Source organism: Heterodontus francisci, chromosome 30, assembly GCF_036365525.1.
Source record: "Heterodontus francisci isolate sHetFra1 chromosome 30, sHetFra1.hap1, whole genome shotgun sequence".
Lineage (NCBI taxonomy): Eukaryota > Metazoa > Chordata > Chondrichthyes > Heterodontiformes > Heterodontidae > Heterodontus > Heterodontus francisci.
The window spans coordinates 98,883-119,107 of record NC_090400.1 but is presented as its reverse complement, the minus strand read 5'-3'; the positions used below and the strand labels follow the sequence as shown (position 1 = coordinate 119,107).

Genomic DNA, 20,225 nt, shown 5'->3' with positions numbered 1-20,225 from the left:
GCTCCAGCCCAGGCAACATTCTGGTGAATCTGCTCTGCACCCTCCCCAGTGCCATCATATACTTTCTATAGTGTCGAGACCAGAACTGTACACAGTACTCCAGCTGTGGCCTAACTAGCCATTTATACATCTCCATCATAGCCTCCCTGCTCTTACATTTTATACCTCGGCCAATCAAGGCAAGTATCCCATATTTCTTCCTAACCACCTTATCTACTTGTACTGCTGCTTTCAATGATCTATAGACAAGTACACCATGGTCCGTCTGACCCGCTGTACTTCCTAGGGTCGTACCATCCATTGTATCTTCCCTTGCCTTGTTATTCCTCACAAAATGCATCACCTCACATTTCTTAGGATTAGTTCCATTTGCCACTGTTTGCCCATCTGAATAGCCCATCTATATCGTCCTGTAATCTAAGGCTTTCCTCCTCACTATTTACACCACCAATTGTTGTGTCATCTGCGATCTTACTGATCATGCCTCCTATATTGATGTCTAAATCATTAATGTACACTACAAACATCAAGGGTCCCAGCACCGATCCCTGTGGTACACCAGTGGTCACAGGCTTCCACTCGCAAAAACAACCCTCGACCATCACACTTGGCCTCCAGCCACTAAGCCAATTTTGTATCCAATTTGCCAAATTACCCTGGATCCCATGGGCTCTTACCTTCTTCACCAATCTCCCATGCGGGGCCTTATCAAAAGCCTTACTGAAGTCCATGTAGACTACATCAACTGCTTTACCCTCATCGACACATCTAGCCACTTCCTCGAACATTCAACCAAATTTGTTCGACATGATCTCCCCCTGACAAAGCCATGCTGACTATCCCTGATTAATCTTTGCCTCTCCAAGTGGAGATTAATCCTGTCCCTCAGATTTTTTTCCAATAGTTTCCCAACCACTGATGTTAGACTCACTGGCCTGTAATTACCTGGTATATCTCTGCTACCCTTCTTGAATAATCGTAACACATTCACTGTGCACCAATCCTCCGGTACCTCTCCTGTGGCCACAGAAGTGATAAAAACAATTGATCCTGAGAAAACAATTACAAATTTCAAAGCAGTTTTATTGTGATTTTCACTGCTAGAGCACTAAAATATCCATGTTCGAAGCCAGTACCTTCCGAAGACAGAGCAAACAAACACATGAACATACGAATTAAAAGTAGGTGTAGGCCACTCGGCCCCTCAAGCCTGCTTGCCATTCAATAAGATCATCGCTAATCTGATTTTAACCTCGACTTCACATTCTCACCTACCTCCGATAACCTTTTACCCCCTTGTTTATCAAGAATCTATCTACCTCTGCCTTAAAATATTTAACGACTCTGCTTCCACTGCCTTATGAGGAAGAGAGTTCCGAAATCTCACGACCCTCTGAGAGAAAGCAATTCTCCTCTTCACTGTTTTAAAAGGGCGACCCCTTATTTTTAAATAGTGACCCCTAGTTCTAGATTCTCCCACAAGGGGAAACATCCTTTCCACATCCACTCTGTCAAGACCCCTCATGATCTTATATGTTCCAATCAAGTCGCCTCTTACTCTTCTAAACTGCAGTGGATTCAAGTCCAGCCTGTCCAATCTTTCCTCATAAGACAACCAACCCGTTCCAGGTATTAGTCTCGTAAACCTTTTCTGAACTGCTTACAATGCATTTACATCCTTCCTTAAATAAGGAGACCACTACTGTACACAGTACTCCAGATATGGTATCACCAATGCCCTGTATAGCTGAAGCATAATCTTCCTACTTTTGTATTCAATTCCCCTCATGACAAACTATAACATTCTATTAGCTTTCCTAATAAGGTGCTGTACCTGCATACTCACCTTTTGTGATTCATGCACCAAGACACCCAGATCCCTCTGCATCTCAGAGTTCTGTAATCTCTCACCATTTAGATAATAAGTTTCTTTTTTATTCTTCCTGTCAAAATGGATAGTATCACATTTTTCCACATTGTACTCCATTTGCCAGATCTTTGTCCACTGACTTCACCTATGTATATTCCATTTTTAACCACCTGATGTCCTCTTCACAACTTACTTTACTGCCTAACTTTGTGTTATCAGCAAATTAGCAACCATACTTTTGGTCCATTCATCCAAGTCATTTCTATAAATTGTAAAATGTTGAGGCCCCAGCATTGATTCCTGTGGCACATCAGTTATTACACCTTGCTAACCAGAAAGTGACCCATTTATGCTGCCCTTCTGTTTCCTGTGAGCTAGCAAATCTTCTATCCATGTCAATATGTTACCCACTACACCATGAACAATAACATTTGATGTGACACCTTATCAAATTAGATTTTTAGATTTAGATATACAGAACTAAAACAGGCCCTTCGGCCCACCGAGTCTGTGCCGACCATCAACCACCCATTTATACTAATCCTACACTAATCCCATATTCCTACCACATCCCCACCTGTCCCTATATTTCCCTACCACCTACCTATACCGGGGGCAATTGCTAATGGCCAATTTACCTATCAACCTGCAAGTCTTTGGCAGATGGGAGGAAACTGGAGCGCCCGGAGGAAACCCACGCAGACACAAGGAGAACTTGCAAACTCCACACAGGCAGTACCCAGAATTGAACCCGGGTCGCTGGAGCTGTGAGGCTGCAGTGCTAACCACTGTGCCACTGGAACTCTAAGTACACTACATCCACCTGTTTCCCTTTCTCCACAGCACATGCTACTTCTTCAAAGAACTCGAATAAATTGGTTAAACATGATTTCCCTTTCATAAATCCATGTTGATTCTGCCTGATTATTTTGATGTTTTCTAAGTGTCTGCTATTACGTCTTTAATAATAACGTCTCACATTTTCTGCAAGACAGATATCAAGCTAACTGGCCTGTAGTTTCCTGCTTTCTGTCTCCCTCCCTTTCTGACTAAAGGAGTTCCATTCGCAATAAAGGAGTTACATACTGGGTGAAGTAACTCGGTGCAGGTTAAAAGTCCTATCTGTTGAAAAGTTGAGTAATGTAGCTGGACAGTTCGGGATTACTCTCTGTCCAAAAGCTAGGAAAGCCGAAATCCTTAGACTTGTGGCCAACCATTTTTCACTTGTAGCTGAAGACTCAAACAGGGTTAAAATCACTAACAGATAGAGTAATGTTAGCTAAGGTAAAACAAGAACAGAAGAGACTAGAATTATAATTCCTGAGAGAGAGAGAAAGAGAAGAGTCAGTGTCAAGAAACGGAAAAAGTAAGAGTGTTCCAGAAGGAGAAGGAGGAAAGGGAGTTAAGGCAGCTCAAACAACTAGAGGAAGACCCAGTACACCCAGTAAAGGCACAGCTAGTGAGGGAGCTATCCCTAGCTCAGGGACGTGTGCTGAGCTCTTAAAGTTCTCCCAGTTCATTCCAAAGTTCAATGAGGAGGATGTGGCAGAATTTTTCGTCACTTTTGAAAAGTTTGCAAAGCAGCTGAAATGGCCGTCAGAGAACTGGACGCTGTTTTTACAAAGCAATGTAACAGGAAAAACCCATGAAGTTTATTCACTGTTGCCAGTTGAAAGTTCATCAGAATATGTGATGACTAAAAATGCTATCCTGGGTGCACATGAGATAGTCCCAGAGGTGTACCAGCAAAAATTCCGAATCCTCCAAAAGCAGCCTGACTAAACTGACCTCGAGTTTGAAAGAGCTAAGCAGCTTCGGAACATAGGAACATATGAGTTGTAGTAGGCCATTCAGCCCATCGAGCTGGCCCGCCATTCAATATGATAATGTCTGATCATCCACTTCAATGCCTTTTTTCCCACATTATCCCCATATCCCCTTATGTCATTTGTATTTAGAAAACTGTCAACCTTCACTTTAAAAATACTCAATGACTGAACTTCCACAGCCCTCTGGGGTAGTGAATTCCAAAGATCACAACCCTCTGAGTGAAGAAATTTCCCCTCATCTCTGTCCTAAATGACTTCTCTCTTGTTTTGAAATTGTGTCTGCTGGTTCTAGACTCCCCAGTCAGAGGAAACATCTCACCAGCATCTACCCGGTCTAGCCATTTCAGTATTTTGTCGGTTTCAATGAGATCACCTCTCTTTCTTTGAAACTCTAGAGAATACAGACCCAGTTTTCCTCATCTCTCTTCATGGGACAATCCCGGCATCCCAGGAACAAGTCTTATGAATCTTCGTTGCACTCCCTCTATGGCAATAATCTCCTTCCTAAGGTAAAGGGACCAAAACTGCACACAGCACTCCAGACGTGGTCAAACCAAGGTTCTATACAATTGAAGCAAGGCTTCACTACTGCTGTACGCAAATCCTCTTGTGATAAAGGCTAACATACCATTAGCCTTCCTAATTGCTTGCTGCACCTGCATGTTAGTTTTCAGTGACGTATTGACAAGGACACCCAGGTCCCTTTGTACATCTACCCTTTCTAATCTCTTACCATTTAAGAAATACTCTGCACATCTGTTCCTCCTACCAAAGTGGATAACCTCACATTTTTCCACATTATATTCCATCTGCCATGTTCTTGCCCACTCACTAAGTCTGACCAAATCCCCTTGAAGTCCCTTTGCATATTCCATACGACATACATTCACCCCTAGTTAGGTAGCATCCACGAATATGGAATTATTACTTTTGTCCCCATATCTCAATGTTGATATATATTGCGAACAGCTGGGGCCCAAGCACTGATCCCTGCCATACTCTACTAGTCGCAGCTGGCCAACGCAAGAATAAGCCATTTATTCCTACTCTCTGCTCTCTGCCTGTTAACCAATCCTTAATCCATGCCTGTATATTATCTCCTATCCCATGTGCTTTAATTTTGCTAACCAACCTCCTGTGGGAGACTTTATCGAAAGCCTTCAGAAGATCCAAGCATACCACGTCCACCGACTCCCCTTTACCAATTTTGTTAGTAACATTCTCAAAAAACTCCAACAGTTTCATCAAACATGATTTCCCATTTATAATTCCATGTTGACTATGCCCAATCAGATCATTATTATCCAAGTGTCCATTTATTACATCCTTTAGAATAGATTCCAGCATTTGCCCAACAGCTGATGTAAGGCTAACAGATCTGTAATTCACTATTTTCTCTCTCCCTCCCTTCCTAAATAGTGGAGTGACATTTGCTACCTTTGAATCAGCAGGAACTGCTCCAGAATCTATACATTTTTTGAAAATGATCAGCAATACATCCACTATCTCCATAGCGATCTCTTTCAACTCTCTGAGATGTAGAATATCAGGTCCTGGGGACATATCAACCGTCAGCCCCATTAATTTCTCCAATGCAACCTTCTTACTAATACTAATTTCCTTCACATCCTCATTCTCCCTTGGATCTCTAATTCTGGGAGATTTCTTGAAGCTTCCTCAGTAAAGACAGAAACAAAATAATCATTTAGCTGCTCTGCCATTTCTCTGTTCCCCGTTCTAAATTCTCCTGACTTTGCCTGCAATGGACCCACATTTGTCTTAGCCAAACGTTTCCTTTTTATGTATCTATCGAAGATTTTACAGTCTGTTTTTTTATGTTTTCTTTTGACCAGTATATATTGACACTCAAGACAGAGCGCACATATGTAAACCTCAGATCCTTCCAGAGGAGTTCAAAAACTCGCTCCCCCTCCCATTAAAACCCACCTGGAGGAACAAAAGGTTCAAAGAGCCAGGCAGGTTGGAATTCTAGCTGATGAATTTTCGCTTGTACACAAGGCCTTAATTCGAAAGGGAAACCCTTCCCTAGTCACCCCAAAAATACGAGAATAAAAGGTGGGAGGGTGATTGGATCCTGAACAGCCATGGGAATGGAGGAAAAGCTGGACATACAGGGTCTCATCTTCAGGCCAAATAGGATGGTACTGAGATCAGGAAGAACTGCTGAAGACCTGTGTGTTTCTACTGCAATAAGGCAGGTCACCATTGAGTTGAATGATGGAAGTTCCGGGGAATACCTGTAGAATTAATCAGAGTCCACCGGATCAATGCAGGAAAATGGGCACTGGTGGAAAGCACAGCAGATCAGTCTGTGTCTTTAACTGTGGCAGTTAGACACAGTAACCCTACCACTGAGAGTTGGGAAAACGTAACAAAATCTCTGAGAGTTACCAGGAGATTGTACCCCAAGGAAAAGTGAACCCATACCCCTCCAAGCAAGCCCATAGTCACACTCAGGGATACAGGGGCCACCCAATCCCTTCTGCTGGGAAAAGGCATGACCTTTCTCCAGAGAGTGCAGTGAATGCTAGAGTGTTAGTGAATGGGATTGGAAGACAGTATATGTCCATACTTTTATATCGACTGCACTTTGAATGTGACCCAGTTTCAGGACCAGTAACCATAGGGACTGTACCTAGTTTACCAGTGGTTGGGTCGACCTGCTCCTGGGTAATGATCTGACAGGAGAAAAGGTGGCAGCTTCCCCAGTAGTTCTCAAGCGACCAAAAGAGGTCAGGGAGACAGAGCAGTTACACAAGAAGGTCCCTGACATTCTCCCTGACTGTGTGGTGACTCGGTCCATTGCCAAACAATTCCCATCAGAGGCGGATGAACTGACACTGCAGACGGGTGACCCGATTGTCTGGTTGTCTGAAACCTTCTTTGGGAAGTTAGTGGACTCAAAGGATATGTTAAAAAGGTCTTCCTTATATGAGGCGCAACAACCTGACCCAGTGTTAAAAATATAGCACAGACTGTCCAAACCAAAACTGAAGCAGAGGGAGTTCCAGAGTGTGACTATTTAAAGAATGAGGAGCTGATGAGGAAGTGGAGACCTCCTCACAGACCTGCGGATGAAGAGTGGACAGTGGTACACCAGATAGTGTTGCCGTTGAAGTACCTTAAAAAAATATTAAGAATGACCCACGAGCTTCCAATGGCTGGACGTGTCAGTGTATGAAAAGTCGAAGCCCACATAAGAGAACATTTTGATTGTCCACAACTCCACAAAGATGTGGTGGAGTTCTGTAAAACTGGTCACATGTGCCAGGTTGTAGGGAAGCCCCAACCTGCAATGAAAGCTGCACCTCTAATTCCAATACCAGATTTTGGGGAACCTTGCTGAAAACAAAACAGGACTACCAGTATCTTCTCACCATTATGGATGTGGTGACCCGATTCCCCAGAGGCCATTCCCCCAAAGAATTATCTCTGCCAAGGTAGTGGTGGAGGGGCTAACCCAATTCTTTACCTGATATGGGCTGCCTGCTGAGATCCAGATGGACCAGGGCACACATTTTATGTCCAGTATTTTGGAAAAGGTCATGGGTAATCTGGACATAACCCAGCTAAAGTCCTCAGCCTACCACCCACAATCACAAGGGGCTTTGGAGCTGTACCACCAGACCCTAAAGACAATGATCAGGCCATACTGCTATGAGTAACCCCATGACTAGGACAAAGTGCTGGGATCTCTCCTGTTGGTTGCCAGGGACTTGTCCAATGATTCCACCGGCTTTAGTCTCTTTGAATTAGTTTATGGACACGAGGTGAGAGATCCTCTTAAACTAATCAAGGAGAAGTTTTTGGGACAGAGGGATGAGTCTTCCATGTTAGACTCCATTTCCATGCTCTAGGAGCTGCTCACGGGAGCCTGTGCAATGGCTCAGGAACACCTAAAGACCTCCCAGGCAGCTATGAAAAGGTAAGCAGACAGAAATACCAAGGTCAGAACATTTCAGCCCGGAGACCATGTATTGTTACTATTCCCAATGCAGGGTGAACCCCTGAAATCCCGGTTCAGTGGTCCATATCGAGTGGCAAAAGGAATAGTCAGGTAAATTATTTAAATGACACTCCAGACCACAGTAAAAAAGTAAAGGCTGTGGAGGGGATAGAAAAGCACAGCTCTGTCAGACAGTCAGGAGAGAAGGATTGTAAAGGACAGTGAGGATCGGTTACGGGAGGTCACGAGGATTCCCACCTGCAATCCCCTTCTCTCCGATTAGCCAACCCTGAAATGAAGGCCAAAGAGGCACCCTAAAAAGGTTGCTAACAGCATCTACAGAAAGCTGCAAGACAAGGAAAGTTCCCAAAAGGATAAACTAATGGTGAGGGACATGCCTCACCTAGTCGAAGTGCCTAAAGAAAATTATTTTCTTCTTTATATATCTATAGAAACTCTTACTACCTGTCTTGATATTTCTCGCCTTTTACTCTAATGTGTCCCTCCTTATTAATCTTTTAATTGCCCTTTGCTGCTTTGTATATTCTGTCCAATCTTCTGATCTGTCACCCATCTTTGCACCTTCAGATGCTTTTTCTTTAAGTTTGATACTATCATTAACTGTTTTAGTTAACCACGGATGGTGGGTCCTGTCAGTGTTTAGATGTAATAGCTTACCCAGTATCTTTTCTCTGGTGATGGTGATTGTTTTAAGTTCCTCCCTCCCTTTTGCCTCATGATTTCGGAATCTTTTGAAGGTTTTCTAAGTCTTCTACAGTGAAAAGAGACACAAAATACCTCTTCAACACCTCCGTCATGTCCTTGTTTCTCATTATTAATTCCCCAGACTCTCTCTCTAGAGGACTAACATTAAATTTAGCTCCTCTTTTCCTATTTAAATACTTAAATAAGCTATTACTCTCTGTTTTATGTTACTAGCTAGATTACTCCCACACTCTACTGTTTCCCTCTTATTGTTTTCCTCATTCTTTGCTGGTTTTTAAAATCTGTCCAATCTTCTGACCTGCCACTAATCTTTGCAGATGTGTACAGTGTTTCTTTCAATTTATTATCCTTAACTTCTTTATTTACCCACATATGGTGCAATCTTCTCCAAGATTCTTTCTTTCTCACTAAGATAAATCTTCGCCAAGAGTTATTAAACACCTCTTTAAAAGTCTTCCACTGTATCTCTGCTGCCCTAACTTTTAACCCAGATTCCCAGTTCGCTTTAGCTAGTTCTGCCTTTATACTCTTATAAATGCCGCATTTAGGTTTTAAAAAAAACCAGTCTCAGACCCATAGTTTTCCCTTCAATCTGAATGTTGAAATTCTACTATGTTATTATCACTGTCGCCGAGAGATTCCTTGACCATGATTAATCCTGTCTCATTGCACCTTACCTGTTCTAGAATAGCCTGCTCCTGGTTGGCTCCAGAATGCACTGCTCCAAGGAACTGTCCAGAATAAACTCTATCAACTAATTTTCCAGGCTACTTTTGCCAATCTGATTTGCGCAATCTAAATGCAGATTAAAGTAACCCCTGATTAAAATGGTAACTTTCTTACACACCACATTTATTTCTTCCTGTTTCATCTGTCCTACAGAAACCAATGTAGGACACTGAGCACAGGGATGCTGGGTGAACTAGATTTAGTGTGAGTTAGGATATGGACAGCAGAGTTTTATGTAGACTGTGGTTTATGGCAGTTAATAATAGGGAGGGTGACCAGGAAACATTGGAATAGTCCTGTCTGGATTTAACAAAGGAACAGATCAGGGTTTATGCTGCAAATGGGCTCACATGGAGGAAGATATTCAGGAAGTAATAGTTGGTAATAACAGTCATGCAATCAATGATGGTTTCCAGAATTAACAGAGGGATAGAGAGACTTACCAAGGACACCAACAATAGTAATTCGGATAATAAATGTGTTGAAACATGTTCAGTGCATAATAGATCTGATCTGCTGATGTTATCTAATCATAATCCGCAGTAAGTTAGTAAAACCAATAGGATAAACTCCTGTCCATTGTTGTAACATTCTAATATATTGTTCTCAGATTCTGATCCATTGTTGTAACATTCTAATATATTGTTCTCAGATTCTGATCCATTGTTGTAACATTCTAATCTATTGTTCTCAGATTCTGATCTAACCTCTCCTTCTCTCTGGAGCTGCTGATCCCTGTTAGTGCCGGGGCTAATGCTCCCGCTAACACTATGGGATAACACATTGAAAGCAGCCCCTAATTAATAGAAGAGGGGAAACCTCCAGTGGAACGATTAGGGTCCATGGAGGCTGACATTAATTACAGTTACTGAACAAACAGGTTCAGATAACCCCTTTCAATCTAACACTTTTTTGTACCACAATAAACTAGACCATTTACCCAGTCTGGATGGGATGTCAGATGGTTGATGAGACAAAGAATGGTGGAATTAGCAGAGGTACTGCTCAGAATCTTCCAATCCACCTTGGATATGGGAGTGTTGACAGAGGACCGGAGGGTGCTAAATGTTACACCTTGTTTACAAAAAGGTGATATGGGGATAAACCGTGTACTGTCCAGTAAATCTGACATCAGTGGTGGGGAAACTTCACAACCCAGGACAGAAATATTTGCTGTTTTGAAAAGCATAGCATAATAAATTTCAAGCAGCACAGATATGCTAATGACAAATCATGTCTGGCAATCTTCAACAAGAACTCACCCCAAGGTACTTCACAGCAGCATTATGAAACTAAGTATAACACCGAACCACAAAGGGAGATATTCGGTTAAGTGACCAAAAGCTTGGTCAAAGTGGCAGTTTTTAAAGGAGTGTCTTAAAGAATAAAAGCGAGATGGAGGAGTGGAGCTGTTTAGGAAGGGCATTCCAGAGCTTGGGGCCGGGGCAACTGAAAGTGTGGCCACCACCCGTGGAGTAATTAAAATCAGGGATGCACAAGAGGCCAGAATTAGAGGAGGAGATATCTCGGAGGGTTGTGGGGCTGGAGGAGATTGCAGAGATAGGGAGGGGTGAAACCATGGAGGGATTTGAAAATAAGGTTGAGAATTTTAAAATCAAGACCTTGCTTGACTGTGAGCTCATGTAGATCAGTGATCGGGGAATGGGACTTGTTGTAAGTTAACACACAGGTAGAAGCATTTTAGATGACCTCAAGTTTACAGACAGTAGAATGTGGGAGAATGAGATGGAATAGTCTAGTCTACAGCTAATGAAAGCATGAATGAGCGCTTCAGCAGCAGATGAAATGAGACAGGAGTGAAGTTGGGTAATGCTATTGAGGTGGTAATAAGTGGTCATAATGATGGCACGAATATAAGGTTGGAAGCTCATTTTGTGGTCAAATGTCAGACTCACAGAATTGTTACAGCACAGAAGGTGGCCATTCAGTCCATCGTATCTGCACTGGCTCCCCAAAAGAGGAATTCATCTAGTGCCACCCCCCTGCCTTCTCCCTGTAACTCTGTACAATCTTCCTTTTCAGATAGCTATCCAATTTCCTCCTGAATGCCTCAATTTAATCTGCTTCCACCACACTCTCAGGCAGTGCATTCCAGACCTTAACCACTCGCCGTGTGATAAAGTTTTCCTCATGCTACTTCTGCTTCTTTTACCAATTACCTTCATTTTTTGCCCTCTCGTTTTCGATCCTTTCACGAGGGGGAACAGTTTTTCCCTATCGACTCTGCCCAGACACATCATAATTTTGAAAACCTTTTTCAAATCTCTTCTCAGCCTTTTCTTCTCTAAGGAAAATGTTCCAACTTCTCCAGTCTATCTCCATAACTGACATTCTTCATCCCTGGAACCATTCTTGTGAATGTCTTTTCACACTCTCCAATGTCTTCACATTATCTAATGTGTGGCGCCCAGAACTAGACGTAATACTGCAGCTGAGGCCGATCTAGTGTCTTATACAAGTTCAAAATAACCTCATTGCTCTTGTACTCTATGCCTCTATTAATAAAGCCCAGGGTATTATATGCTTTGTTAACCGCTCTCTCAACCTATCATTCCACCTTCAATGACAAATTTACATATACACCCAGGTCCCTCTGCTCCTGCACCACCTTTATAATTGTACCCTTTATTCTACATTGTCTCTCCAAGTTCTTTCTCCCAAAATGAATCACTTCACATTTCTCCACATTGAACTTCATCTACCACCTGTCTGTCCATTGCCCCAACTTGTCTGTGTCCCTTTGTTCTGCACTACCCTCCTCACTGTTCACAATGCTTCCAAGTTTTATATCATTTGAAAACTTTGAAATTGTGCCCTGTACACAAAGGTCTAGGTCATCAATATATGTCAGGAAGAGAAAGGGCCCCAACTCTGATTCCTGGGGAACTCCACTACACATCTTAAATAAAAACAGACAGTGCCGGAAATACTCAGCAGGTCTGGCAGCATCTGTGGAGAGAGGAGTAGAGGTAATGTTTCAGGTCTGTGACCTTTCATCAGAATTGGAAAAGGTTAGAAATGTATTAGTTTTTAAGCAAATAAAGTAGGGGTGGTGCAAAAGAGAACAGAATAGGACAGAGGACCAGAGAGATTAACTGTCAAGGAGGTCATGGGGCAAAGGCAAAGAGAGTGTGCTTGTTGTGTGGTGAAAGATAAAGCGTTAGTGCAGGGAGGGTGTTAAATGTCAGAATAATGAACAACCCTAGCCAAACGCACCAACATAAAAAGTCCCGTTTGAGGCTGACACATGGCAAAAAAATGATAAAACAAAATAAAACAAATAATAATTAAAAGGGCCACTCATGCTCTGAAATTATTGAACTCAATGTTCAGTCCGGAAGTCTGTAGAGTTCCTAATCAGACAATGAAGTGCTGTTTCTCGAGCTGAAGTTGATGTTCACTGGAGCACCGCAGCAGACCAAACACAGATTGGGAGACCACTTTGTGGAACACCTCCACTCAGTCCAAAAGCATGACCCCGAGCCTCGGCTCACTTGGCATTTCATCACCTCCACCACCACCCCTCCCCGCTCTCATGCCCAAATTTCTGTCCTTGTGTTTCCCATACTACCCCCAGAGCTGGAGACAGAGCTTCACCAGGAATACCAACAGCAGTAAGTAAGGCAGAGTAAATTCCAGGAGCAGTAATGCAGTTAAAAATGGTTTATAAAATTAATAGCTGTATTGACAAACTTACCAGGGACACCAACAATAGCAAGGATGGGGTAGTAAATGTGTTCCATAATCACCAGTGCGTAACGGACCCGGGATGCTAAAGGCATCGAATCATACGTAGAAAGCATGTAAAGAGCCCACGACAATCCTCTGCCCATTGTTACAACATTCCAATCTATTATTGTCAGATTCTGACCCATTTTTGTAACATTCCAATCCATTGTTCTCAGATTCTGACCCACTGTTCTAACGTTCCAATCTACTATTCTCAGGTTCCGATCTATCCTCTCCCTCTCTCTGGAGCTACTGATGCCTGTAAGTGTTGAGGCTGATGCTCCGCTGGCACAATGAGATAAAACCTTGAATGGAGTCCCTTATTAATAGAAGATTGAAAACCTCCAGTGACACAATTAGGGTCCATGGAGACTGACATTAATTACAGCCATTGAACAAATAGGTTCAGTTAACCCCTTTCAATCCAACACTTTTTGTATCTCAATAAAGTAGAACATTTACCCAGTCTGGATGAGATGTATGAGGGTGACTGAGGAAAGGAAATGTGGAAATAACAGAGGCCCTGTTCAGAATCTTCCAATCCTCCTTGGATATGGGAGTGGTGACAGAGGACTGGAGGGTTGTAAATGATACACCCTGTTTAAAAAAAAGGATAGATGGGTAAACCCTATATTTATTGACCAGTCAGTCTAATGTTGGTGGTTGGAAATTTCTAAAGATCACAGCCAAGAGATAGGTATTCCTTGCTTGAACAAAAAGGGATAATAAGTGACAAGCAGCATGGAAATGCGAATTCCAAATCATGTCGGGCAAACATCAACAACAACAATGTATTTTATATAGTGCCTTTAATGAAAGAAAACATCCCAAGATGCTTCATTATAAAACAAAATGTGACACCGAGACAGATAAGAAATTATTAGGTCAGAGGACCAAAAGCATAGTCAAAGAGGTTTGTTTTAATGGGTGTCTTAAAAGAGGAAAGTGTGGTGGAGAGGTGGAGAGATGGAGAGGCGTAGAAGTGTAAGGAGGGTATTCTAGAGCTTGGGGCCTCGGCAACTGAAGGTGTGGTCACCATTGGTGGAACAGCTAATAACGCAGAAGAGATCTGAATTAGATGCGCACATATATATTGAAGGGTTGCGGGGCTGTTTATTACAGATACAGGACGGGGGTTGAGGTCATGGAGGGAAAACAAGGTGGAGAATTTAAATAAAGACATTACTTGATCAGGACCCAATGTCAGTCAGTTATATGTGAAAGGGGACTTGGTGTGAGTTAGGACATGGGCAGCACAGTTCTGGAGGACATCAAGTTTCCAGAGAGTAGCATGCGAGAGACCAGACAGGAGTGCACTGGAATAGTCATGTCTAGGGGTAATGAAGGCATGAATGAGTTTCAGCAGCAAATGGGCTGAGACAGGGGTGAAGTCGGGCGCTGTTACTGAGGTGGAAATAGGCGGTTGTAATGATACACTGAAAATGAGGTTAAAGCTCATTGTGTTCAAATGTGACACCAAGGCTGCAAACAAACTGTTTGAATCTCAGACTGTTACCAGGGAGAGGGATGGAATCAATAGCAAGGGAATAGAGTTAGAGTGGGGAGTGAAAACAATGGCTTCAGTCTTCCCAATATTTTATTGGAGGAAACTTCTGCTCATCCAGTACAGGATGTCGGATAAGCAGTCTGATAATTTAACAGTGGAGGAGTGGAGAGAGGTGGTGGTGAGGTAAACATGATGGAGTTCTTTGATAAAACAATGGAGAGGGTTGATGTGATTGAAGTTATATATCTATATGGACTTTTAAAAGGTATTTGATCAAGTGACATTCAATAGACAGGTTAGGAAAACGGAACCCTATGGATTAAAGGGACAGTGACAGTGTGGATATAACATTGGCTAAGGAACAGGAAGAAGAGACAAGTGGTGAAAGGTTGTTGTTCAGACTCGATGGGAGTATACAGTGGTGTTCCCCAGGGCTCGGTATTAGGAACACTGCTCTTTCTGCTCTTGGAAAACATGGGGTGGGTAGGACAGAGCCCCCTCCTCCTCCGTCTTTACACAGCTTCCCCTCTCTGCAGCCTCTACTCCATTTGTTTGTCATGTTACCGACCCAGAGACTGCATAACTACAGTCCCATACCTCGTCCAGAGTTGGGTCACCAAATCTTCTGTCCTCCCTGAATGTCTGCAGCAGCTCACAACACAACCTCCAGAAAACCACCCACAGCACCTCCACTAACTTTACAATAGCAGAAGTCAGTCAAAAGCCCTCACCTGTAAGTTGGATGCCTGGTCCTTTTAAATAACAGTAGAGGGGGTTCCTGGTGCTGCTGAATGTATGTTCAGCTGAGAGTGACTAACACAGACGGTCCGTGGACATGCACAAACCAAGTTTCAAAGACGTACATCAAAGCTGCCGGAATCGCTGATTGACACCATATTCAGACCCTTCCTCACACTACAGACACACACACGTTACACCCACGCTAGCAGCCCGGCCAGCCTGGGTGTCCTGTACAAGGTGCTGGATGTAACTGGCAGTACAGCTCACACCATTTTATGGATCCAAACCTCCACAGCACCAGTGGAGCTGGAGAGATCAAATGTGTGGTCAGAGAGAGAGACAGAGGGAAAGAAACTCACTTTAAAAAGGGAATTAGAAAAAGACGTTAAGATGAACAAGTTTCAGGAATATTGGAAATGGACAGGGGATTGGGATAATCAGAGGGATGAGGACATGGAGGGATTTGATCACACGAGTGAAAATATTAAGATTGAGGTGTTACTGGACCAAGAGCCAATGTAGGTCAGTGAGCACAGGGATGGTGGGTGAACAGAATTTAGTGTAAATTAGAAGATAGCAGCAGAGTTTTGGATGATCACAAGGTTACAGTGAGTAGAATGTGGGAGACCAGTCAGGGGTCTGTTAGAATAGTCTTGAGGTAACAAAGGCATGGATGAGGGTTTCAGCAGCAGATGAGCTGATGTGACCACTCTCTCTCCCTCACTCTCTCTCTCTTTATATTTCTCCCTCTGTCGCCCTCACTTGCTCTGCCCCCCTCAGGATCTCATATGTTTCTATCAAGTCGCCTTTTACTCTGCTAAACGGCAGGTGATTTATGCTTAGCCTCTGCAGCCTTTTCTCATAAGACAGCCTGCCCATTCCAGGTATTAGTCTAGTAAACCTTCTCTGAACTCATTTACTTCCTTCCTTAAATAAGGAGCCCAATACTGTACAAAATACTTCAGATGTGGTCTAATCAATGCCCTGTATAACTGAAACATAGCCTCACTACTTTTGCATTTAATTCCTCTCCCAAAAAGCAATAACATTCTATTAGCTTTCCTCATTCCTTACTGAACGTTCATGCTAACTTTTGTAATTCATGCACCAAGACACCCAGTTCCGCCTGCATCTCAGAGTTCTGCTCTCTCTCACCATTCAGATATTATGCTTATTTTTTATTCTTCCTGCCAATATAGACAATTTCACATTTTCCCACATGAAACTCCATTTGTGAGATCTTTTCCCACTCACTTAACCTATCTATATCCATTTTTAGCCTCCTTATATCCTCTGCACAATGCACTTTCCGACCTATCTTTGTATCATCAGCACATGTACCAACCATAGCTTCGGTCCCTTCATCCAAATCAGTTATATAAACTGTAAAAGTTGAGACCGCAGCACAGATCCCTGTGGCAACCACTCGTTACATCTTGCCAACCAGACAATTATCCGTTTATGTCTACTCTCTGTTCCTGTTAACTAGCCAATCTTCTATCCATGACAATATGTTACCCCCGACACCATGAGTTTTTATTTTCCGAGATAACATTTGATGTGGCACCTTATGAAATGTCTCATGTTAATTTATGTACAGTACCTCCACCGGTTCCGTTTTATCCACAGCACATGTTACTTCTTCAAAGAACTTCAGTAAATTGGTTAAATATAATTTCCCTTTCACAAAACCATGTTGACTTTGCCTTATCATCTTGAGTTTTTCTACCTGCCCTGCTATAACGTCTTTAATAATAGCTTCTAACATCTGATCCGTAGGCAGAAAGCCTTGCTCATCCGTCACAGGTCATATGTCCACGATGTCTATTCTGATTTTGTGCTGTATTTGAGCTGTAGCTCCTCAATAAACTGCTTGTGACCCTTCGACTTCCTTTTGGGTAATCTGTGACTCTAGATCAGATTTTACAGAGGTGTAGGAGGCGTATCACAGAGACCGGGATCATAGGCTTGGTTTACTTGGTTTGTGAGAAATGACAAACTCAGTTGAGCGATCATTACTGGGAATGGTTAGGAGATTTGGAGACAAAGAGAGAGTTTACAATCGGTCAAACGCGTGCGGTTATTGCAAAGACTGGGTAGCAATTTCTGACAGAGAGTGAGAGAATGTACACTCAAACACGTGTGATCGTCGTTGAGACTGGTTTGGACATCTCGAGATAGAGAGAGATCAAACTCGATCAAACGTGTGTGTTCATCACTAAGAGCGGGGTGGGGGTGTGGGGGGGGACTTCAAGGGAGTTTTGAATAGTAAAGCCAGAAACAGTGTCATTAGCATATCGCAGGAAATAGTCAATTGATAACCTGGTAGAGAAAAAAAAACAGGGACACCTGGGGAGATGAACATCCTCAGGATTTTCGAGAATAGTGGGGATTATGATTTCATTCTCAATAGAATATCTAAGGATGTCCAGAAATGCAAATATAAGCTAGAAAACTGGTAAACGTTAGAAAAGTAACAGTCTTTGAGCAAGTGAAAGAGGGGAAGGGGGAAGAAGAACAAGAAGGAAGGACTGTGATGGGACGGAGAGGGGCGAGATTAAATTACAGACTGTTACATTTCGAACGTTTACCAGTTCTGATGAAGGGTCACAGATCTGAAACATTAACTCTGTTTCTCTCTACAAAATAGATCCGCTATTCTAAGTAAGGACGTCAAACCAGGAGGATAAACTCCTGTCCATTGTGGCACCATTCCAATCTATTGTTCTCAGATTCTGATCTATCCTCTCTCTCTCCAACTCTCTCTGGAGCTGCTGATCCCTGCTAGTGCCGGTGATGATGCTTCAACTGGGTAACACATTTAAAGGAGTCCCTTATTAATAGAAATGGAAAAACTCCAGCGATACAATTAGGGTCCATGGATTAATTACAGTCACTCAACAAACAGGTTCAGTTAACCCCTTTCAATCCAACATGTTTTGCATCACAATAAAATAGAATATATACCCTTTCTGGATGGGATGTATGAGGGTTGCTGAGGGAAGTAATGGTGGAAAAGGCAGAGGCACAGGCCAGACCCTTGCAATCCTCCTTAGATATGCGAGTGGTGCCAGAGACTGGAGAGTTGTAAATGTTTCAACCTGTTTAAAAAAGGAGAGATGGAGTAAACGCTGTAATTACTGACCAGTAATTCACAATCCAGAACAAAAGTATTTTCCGCTTGAAAAAAAACGCAGGACAATCAACGGCAAGTAGCACAGATGTGGTAATGCAAATCATGTATGACAAACCTCAACAGCAACAACTTTTATTGATATTATGCCTTTAACATTTTAAAAGTTGCCAAGATACTTCACGGGAGCATTATAAAGCAAAGTATGACACTGAGACACAATAGGAGATATGAGGTCAGATGAACAAAAACTTGCTCAAAGAGGCTGCTTGTCAGTAGTGTCTTAAGGAAGAAAAGTAAGGCGCAGAGGCAGTGACAGTGGGATAGTGGTAATGTCACTGAACTAGTTATCTAAAGGCTCAGGATAATGCTCTGTGATCACATTTTCCTCTGTATTCCAATATTCAAATCATTTATACATATCAGAATAAAACAGTGTTCCCAGCACTGACCCTTGGGAAACACCACTGTCCACCTTCCTCCAGTCTGAAAAACAACTATTTACCATGACTCAGTGTTTTCTGTCATTAAGCCAGTTTTTTTTTAATCCAAGCTGACACTGACCCTCCTATTCCATAAACATCAATTAACTGTCCAGCTGTCACAGACTGTGAAAGAAACTACAAGTTCAGTTTTTAATTAAGTGAAATGCAAAAAGCAAAAACTAACAAAATGTTGGAAAGAGATCAACTCTTAGATCTCTTAAAATTCAGTCACTCATTAACTTTACTCTATTTAGTATTCTGTACAAACAGTACTCCCTAAAACTGGACTCTGCACCTTACTGTATTTAGGGTTTAGGGAGAAATTCCAGAGCTTAGGGATGAGAACAGAAAGTGCTGGAAATACTCAGCAAGTCTGGCAGCATCTGCTGAGAGAAACAAAGTTAATGTTTCAGATCTGTGACCCTTCATCAAAACTTGTAAACATTAGAAATGTAAGTCTTTGAGCAAGTTAAAGCGGGGAAGGGGGGAAGAAGAACAAGAAGGAATAACTGTGATTGTGTGGAGAGGGGAGAGATTAAATGACAGACAGTTACATTTCGAACATTTTCCAGTTCTGATGGAGAGTTACAGATCTGAAACATTAACTCTGTTTCTCTCTACCAAGGTGCTGCCAGACCTGCTGAGTATTTCTGGCACTTTCTGTTCTCATTTCAGAGTTCCAGCATTCGCAGTATTTTGTTTTTATTTTAGAGTTTAATTCACTGAAACTTCTCTTCCAGGAATGCCTACCTTGAAGAAGTTCTGCCCTTCTCTTCCAGAGCTTAGGGCCTCGGCAGCTGGAGGCACAGCCACCAAAGGTAAAGTAATTAAACTCGGAGATGCTCAAGAGGCCAGAATTAGATGAGTGCAGATATCTTGGCGGGTTGGATGGAGGAGATTACAGAGATAGGAAGGGGTGAGGCAATGAGAGATTTGAAAAATAAAGCTGAGAGTTTGAGGTGTTGCTGACCAGAATCCAATGTAGGTCAATGAGTACAGGGGGTGATGGGTGAACAGGACTTGGTGTGAGTTCGGACATGGGCTTTTGGATCACCTCAAGTTTATGAAGCATAGAATGTGGGAGACCAGCCAGGAGTGTGTTGGAATAGTCAAGTCTGCAGGTAACACAGGCAAGGGGGAGTGATTCATCAGCAGAAGAGCTGAGAGAGGGGTGATTTTATGGAGTGGAGATATGTGGTTTTCTGGATAGTGTGAATATTTGGTCGGAAGCTCATCACAGGGTCAACTATGACACCAGGTTGTGAACAGTTTTGTTTAGTCTTGGACAGTTGCCAAGGGGAGGGATGGAGTCTGTTACAAGGAAACTTTTGATGTGGAGTTTGAAAACACTGGCTTCAGTCTTCCTAATATTTAATTGACATGTCAGATGTGTGAGGTGATACATTGTGGGAAGATCTTATTTATATTATTCGTTCATTGGATGCGTGTGTCGCTGGCTAGGCCAGCATTTATTGCCCATCCCTAAAT

The 20,225-nt window shown here is 42.6% G+C and overlaps 1 protein-coding gene across 1 annotated transcript in view; it reads right to left on the bottom strand.

Moving 5' to 3' along the window:
* LOC137346536 (zinc finger protein 135-like) overlaps positions 1 to 16,934 on the bottom strand; it is a 402,079-nt gene extending 385,145 nt beyond the window's left edge. Inside the window, exon 1 of the mRNA XM_068010012.1 lies at positions 16,723 to 16,934. The gene's annotated coding sequence lies outside the window, so the exon portion shown is untranslated. The remainder of the gene's footprint in view (positions 1 to 16,722) is intronic.
* Positions 16,935 to 20,225: the final 3,291 nt, after the last annotated feature.